Genomic DNA, 7,495 nt, shown 5'->3' with positions numbered 1-7,495 from the left:
CTGAGCCACCAGGGAAGCCCAAGAATACTGGAGTCAGTAGCCTTTCCCTCCTCCAGGGGATCTTCCCAACCCAGGGATTGAACACAGGTCTCCCGCTTCGCAGGAGGATTCTTTCCCAGCTGAGCCATCATGGTGGGGAGCAAGTAAGCCCACGCATGGCAACTACTGAGCCCCCGCACTCTGTTCCTAACAAAGATTCCGTGTGCTGCAACTAAGATCCGACACAGACAAAAACAAATAAATATAAAGGTCGATCCTTCCTGAAGGTTTTCTGGACACCATTGATAGTGAGTTTAACCTTTGCTGGACGGACAAAAACAAATAAATATCTTCCTGAAGGTTCTTTGGATGCCATTGATAGTGAGCGGGATAATCGCGATGGTAGCTGGTTTAGTCGACAAGTTGTGTCCGACTCTTTGCAACGCCATGGACTGTAGCCCACCAGGCTCCTCTGTCCATGGGATTCTCCAGGCAAACATACTGGAGTGGGTTGCCATTTCCTTCTCCAGGGCATCTTCCGGACCCCAGAAAATCACTGATACCTGGTGAATTTCTCATGTATGTCCTTTCCCTAGCAATGCTCTGTTAAGCGTGAATAGCTGTCTATGTGTGTATGCGTTACTCACTCAGTCGTGTCCAAGTCTTTGTGACCCCATGGACTATATAGCCTGATAGGCTCCTCTGTCCATGGAATTTTCCAGGCAAGGATACTGGAGTGGGTTGCCATGCCCTTCTCCAGGGGATCTTCCCAACCCAGGGATCGAACCCGGGTCTCCTGCATTGCAGGGAGATTCTTTACTGTCTGAGCCACTAGGGAAGCTCAAATAGCTGACTGCCTTATTGGAAGAGCAAGCGGGCATAAATCACGTCAAACCACCTGTCTCCATGTGGCCTCATCTTCTTTGGTACCCATAATTCACATCATCCTTTATCGGTGTTCACTCTCATTTTCCCAGATGAATGAGTGTCTGGTTAAAATAAATATTTGCTATTGCTATTTGTTATTAAATGTCCAAGGTGCAATTGAGTTTGATTTCTTCTTCATTTTGGGGAGGCAAGGGAAAGACGGAATTTTAATCTCAGTCATGTATCTTCCAGTGAGTTATATCTGTATAGGGACATGAATCTTAGACTTAAGTAGTTTATGGTGATGAATAGTGTATCACTCAACAGTTGCCATTTTCTCTGTATTCCATTTTCCTTGTGCATTTAAAAAATGGGATTTAATTACAAATGTCTAGAATTATGATACAGATTGTTTTCTACCAATGTCCTTCAGTGATTAATATTTAACTTTTATATGAATGCTTTTTCTAGTCTCAGCAATGAGCATTATTTCAAATCTTAGACTCCATGAATGATTCATCTTCCTATAACTGTTAATTAAATGTCATTTTTCAATGGAAAAAAATGTGTACTGTAATCCCATTGCTAAAAATGCATAATCACGTTATCATTTGCAAATACAGAAGCAAGTGTAAAAGGACAAAAAAAGGGATGAATAAATAAATGCATTAATTTATTTATTAGTGATTGTATTCATTTATTCAGATTTCATTTTTATCCTAAGCCTCCCAAGCAGCCAAGTTCCATGTGGTTGGATACTATTATAATTTAATCAACAGTATACATTTTACTGGGTACTAGGAGGATAAAAAAATTAATAGTTAAGATATGGAGCCCACTTTAAGATCTTAAGGCCTTACAGTATAGATGCAAAACAGACTCATGAAAAGTCAGAAAGCAGAATAAGTTCTAAAGAGTAGGAACTCTGTTAGCACACAGGAGGGGAATCACAGTAACCAAGAATGGCCACGAAATGAATGGCTCTGTGACTTAAAACGTAGCTGGACTTTGAGGGGGTAGGGATGGACTGGGAGACCGGAACTGACATATATACACATTGCTGTTGTTTAGTCGCTAAGTCATGTCTGACTTTTTTGATCCCATGGACTGTAGCCCACCAGGCTCCTCTGCCCAAGGGATTTCTCAGGCAAGAACACTGGAGTGGGTTGCCCTTCCCTTCTCCAGAGGATCTTCCCAGCCCAGGGATCGAACCTGGGTCTCCTATATTCCATGCAGATTCTTTACCATCTGATTTAGCAGTAATGCTACCCAGAGATCAAACACACATTTCCTCCACTGGCAGGTGGATTCTTTACTACTTGAGCCTCCAGGGACATCCCGTGTATACACTATCATGTGTAAAATAGATTACTAATGAGAACCTACTGGATAGCACAGGGAAGTCTACTCAATGCTTTGCGGTGATCTAAATGAGAAGAAGGCAATGGCACCCCACTCCAGTACTCTTGCCTGGAGAATCCCATGGACACAGGAGCCTGGTGGGCTGCAGTCCATGGGGTCGCGAAGAGTTAGACACGACTGAGCGACTTCACTTTCACTTTTCCCTTCCATGCACTGGAGAAGGAAATGGCAACCTACTCCAGTGTTCTTGCCTGGAGAATCCCAGGGACGGGGGAGCCTGGTGGGCTGCCGTCTATGGGGTTGCACAGAGTCGGGCACGACTGAAGCGACTTAGCAGCAGCAGCAGCAAACGAGAAGAAAATCCAAAACAGGGGGGATATATGTGTACATATGGCTGATTCATTCTGTTGTACAGTAGAAAGTTAACTCAACGTTGTAGAGCAACTAAACTCCTGTGTGTATGTGTGTGTGTGTGTAGCTGGAATTTGAGTAAATGAAGAAGGGCAGAGGGGACTGGGGAAGAATCCTGGGAACATGTGACTTTGCAGAGGAAGCTTGCATATTCTGAAAAACCAATTATGTGACTAGTAGCCAAAAATCGAAGTTGAATTCTAGACAACCAAAATCATGAGATGTGGGTAAGGGAAAGACTTGCCTTGCATCCATTTATGTGAGAACAGCCATGTAATTTTATCGTTAAACTATACTGCTGCTGCTGCTAAGTCGCTTCAGTCGTGCCCGACTCTGTGCCACCCCATAGACGGCAGCCCACCAGGCTCCTCCGTCCCTGGGAATTTCCAGGGAAGAACACTGGAGTGGGTTGCCATTTCCTTCTCCAGTGCATGAAAGTAAAAAGTGAAAGTGAAGGTGCTCAGTCGTGTCTGACTCTTCACGACCCCATGGACTGCAACCCACCAGGCTCCTCCATCCATGGGATTTCCCAGGCAAGAATACTGGAGTGGGTTGCCATTTCCTTCTCCAGTGCATGAAAATGAAAAGTTAAAGTGAAGGCGCTCAGTCGTGTCCGACTCTTCGCAACCCCATGGACTGCAACCCACCAGGCTCCTCCATCCATGGGATTTCCCAGGCAAGAGTACTGGAGTGGGTTGCCATTGCCTTCTCCACACTAAACTATAAAATGCTTATAAATCAATGGCAAGTAAACTGCTCATAGTATATAATCCACTGACATAAAACTGGTACATTTAATTATAAAGTTTAGTGAAAATATAGCCATTAACTCCCATGGATTTTGCCCCCTTTCCTGAATTATTCACTATCTAGGATTTCTGGGGAAAAAAACATGGAAAATTCATAATCTGAACTTTTAATAATAGTAGAAGTTAGGTAGTGAGCAAAGAATATGAACTCCCTGTTTTTTTAATCTTTCTCTTTTTAGATTTGTGTTAATGTAGACCATCTTAAAAGTCTGTATTCAATTTGCTACAATATTGCTTCTGTTTTATGTTTTGGTTTTTGGCCTCAAGGCATGTGTGACCTTAGCTCACAGACCAGGAATCAAACCCATACCCCCGGCAGTGGAAGGCAAAGTGTTAACCACAGGACTGCCAGGGAAGTCCCATAACTCCATTTTTAAGCATTGCTGGAAGAGGCAAATATTCTCTTAGATCCCTGAGAAATTCCCCGACAACTCACACCACTCTTTTTTTTTTTTTTAATAAATTTATTTATTTTAGTTGGGGGCTAATTACTTTACAATATTGTAATAGTTTTTGCCATACATTGACATGAATCAGCCATGGGTTTACATGTGTTCCCCTTCCTGGACCCCCCACCCACCTCCCTCCCCATCCCATCCCTCTGGGTCATCCCATTGCCCCGGCCCTGACCTTGTCTCATGCATCGAACATGGAATGGTGTTCTGTTTCACATATGATAATATACATGTTTCAATGCTATTCTCCCAGAACGTCCCACCCTCACCTTCTCCCTCAGAGTCCATAAAATTGTTCCATGCATCTGTGTCTCTTATTCTGTCTCGCATATAGGGTTATCGTTACCATCTTTCAAATTCCATATATATGCATTAGTATACTGTATTGTTGTTTTTCTTTCTGGCTTACTTCACTCTGTATAATGGGCTCCAGTTCCATCCATCTCAGTAGAACCGATTCAAATGTATTTTTTTAATGGCTGAGTAATATTCCATTGTGTATATGTACCACAGCTTCCTTATCCATTCGTCTGCTGATGGACATCTAGGTTGCTTCCATGTCCTGGCTATTGTAAACAGTCACACCACTCTTTAAATGCATCATACCCTCTATTTCTTGCACTTTGCATATCCACACAAACCCATGCCATGGGACCATTTTCGAATCCCACACTGGCTAGGATGCTGTGTGATTAAGAGTAGAGTGGGGAAGGATTTAAGTGTGGTAACTTGAAGGATCGAACCATCTTGACAGGGACAGAATGAAGGGACAAAATAGGTGATTCAATAGTTAATCCCACTAGTGGACTATAAGCTTTTCTTTTAACAAAAAAAAGGGGGGGGGCCCTGTAAGTTATAAAGAAAGCTGAGCACCGAAAAACTGATGCTTTTGAACTGTGGTGTTGGAAAAGACTCTTGAGAGTCCCTTGGACTGCAAGGAGATCCAACGAGTCCATCCTAAAGGAAATCAGTCCTGAATATTCATTGGAAGGAGTGATGCTGAAGCTGAAACTCCAATACTCTGGTCACCTGATGAGAACTGACTCATTGGGGAAGACCCTGATGCTGGGAAAGATTGAAGGCAGGAGGAGAAGGGGACGACAGAGGATGAGATGGTTGGATGGCATCACCGACTCAATGGACATGAGTTTGAGCAAACTCTGGGAGATGGTGAGGGACAGGGAGGCCTGGCATGCTGCAGTCCGTGGGGTTGCAAAGAGTCGGACATGATTGAGCGACTGAACTGAACTGTGAGTTACTGATAACTCAAAAAAACAGGTTTGCTTCACCACAAAACCAAGCAGGCTTGCTTAGCAACCAAACCCCATGACAGAAGCGTGGGACTTGCCTCCAAACAATAAAACCGTGGTGGCATGAGGCCCACATCTTGTCCAGGGCACTCAGCAAGTTAATGGTCCCTAGGACACGTTCTCTGCACACCTAAAGAGCAAAAATTTGTGGACCTAGCTTGACCATGCAGGGACAAGAAAACTCCCCTGCTCAACCTGAAGGAGGAGCTGATGATGCAGGCATGACATCTAGTCAAGAATGAGGGAAAAGGTGGTCTTCTCCCCCTCCCTACTTTTCTTTGAATATAAAACTGTAGCCAGGTAAGGTCTCAGGGCGTGGCGTCTCTTGCCTGCCTGCTTGTAAGCCTCAGAAGCATCCTTTCCTAATAAACCCCTTCTCATCTACCATTTTGCTCTCACTGAATTCTTTCTTGTGCTGACATAAAGGATCCTGGTACTGGAGCGCCTCGGAGCCCCCCTGAAATGATACCAATTAGTTTCAGTCTTTCTTTCTTCCCATTGGGCTTAGAGGTGATTAATTTCACGGCCTTTTGAGACATTTTTATAGCAGGAGTTGCTGATGCTTCTTGTCTTTTAGCCTCCTTCTACAGCCTCTCTTGCTGTCTGCCCAGCAATGGCTGGGTGATTCCTCTTGCCCGTGAATGCCGTTTTTCAGCACAGGGTCACCTTACTGAAGCTGTCCTGCAACAGCTTCTTGCATAGGCATGTACAGCATGGAAAGGAGGTGAGAGAGAGATTGTGACAGAAAATGACAGCTCTGGCCCCAGATAAGAGGTGGCGCCAAAGGTGTCTAGGTAGAAACAGACCAAACGCAATGGAAGGCAGATGCTCTGTAGAGCAAACAAGAATTTCCAACCTCACCCTATATTCATTGTGTCCATACCTCATCACTCCCAAGTGATGGAATGGGCTAGGAAGCATTGAACAGGGAACAAAAACAGCCTTCTGTCCACGGCATGCCAAAACTCTGGTTTTCAAGGCCATCTTTTCCCCATCGAAACACAGGGCTTGTGCGATCTTAGTTCCCCGACCAGGAATTGAACCTGGGCCATGGCAGAGAAAGCACTCAGTTCTGACCATTGGACTGCCAGGGGAGTCCCTTCAAGGTCAGAATCAGGAATTGAACCTGGGCCATGGCAGAGAACGGCAATGAGTTCTAACCACTGGACCGCCAGGGAAGTCCCCTCAAGATCATTTCTGGGACCACATTTATGTGACTATCTTCCAGTATCAGCAGTTTCTTTAAAAAATTATTTTATACTAGAGTGTAGTTGATTAACAATGCTGTGTTAGTTTCAGGTAACAGCAAAGACATTCGGTTACACATACCCAATGGTTGCATCTACTATTTTTCAAATTCTTCTCCTATGTAGGTTTTTAGAGAATCTTGAGGAGAGTTCCCTGTGCTATACACTATGTCCTTGTTGGTTATCTATTTTAAATATAGCATTGTAGTACCAGTAGCTCTAGTCACCATATCCGAAGCCAAGGAGACCTGCCTGATGGCTTAAAAAAAAAAATGAGGCATTAAGCTTTGACAAGAGATAAAACTAGGAGAAATTTTTGTTCACAATCTGGGACAGACAGTATGAACACACAAACATACATGCACCTTTTAAATATTCAGTTCAGTTCCTCAGTCGCATCCGCCTCTTTGCCACTCCATGGATTGCAGCACGCCAGGCTTCCTTGTCCATCACCAACTCCTGGAGCTTATTCAAACTCATGTCTATTGAGTCGGTGATGCCAGCCAACCATCTCATCCTCTGTCGTCCCCTTCTTCTCCTGCCTTCAGTCTTTCCCAGCATCAGGGTCTTTTCCAATGAGTCTACTCTTTGCATCAGGTGGTCAAAGTATTGGAGTTTCAGCCTCAGCATCAGTCCTTCCAGTGAACACTCAGGACTGATTTCCTTTAGGATGGACTGGTTGGATCTCCTTCATTGAAGGGACTCTCAAGAGTCTTCTCCAAGACCACAGTTCAAAAGCATCCATTCTTCTGCGCTCAGCTTTCTTCATAGTCCAACTCTCATATCCATACACGACTACTGGAAAAACCAAAGCTTTGACCAGACAGATCTTTGTTGGCAAAGTAATGTCTCTGCTGTACAAGTGGGTTAAATAAAACAATCACTGGGTGTTGGAAGAACCTTCTAACTGCGTGACATTTTCCTTTCCTTTCCCTGGGAATAGTTATTTTCACTTGTGGAGCAACTGTTTCCTCGAGGCTGTAATTCAAGGGTATGAAGCTACATAACTCTAAGCCTTTCCCTGCATTGCTGATATCGAATTGACATTTGCAGGG

The sequence above is a fragment of the Giraffa tippelskirchi genome, chromosome Y (assembly GCF_054371585.1).
Source record: "Giraffa tippelskirchi isolate mGirTip1 chromosome Y, T2T-mGirTip1v1.2.pri, whole genome shotgun sequence".
Lineage (NCBI taxonomy): Eukaryota > Metazoa > Chordata > Mammalia > Artiodactyla > Giraffidae > Giraffa > Giraffa tippelskirchi.
The sequence above is the reverse complement of the archived record's forward strand: the minus strand, read 5'-3'. Positions refer to the sequence as shown.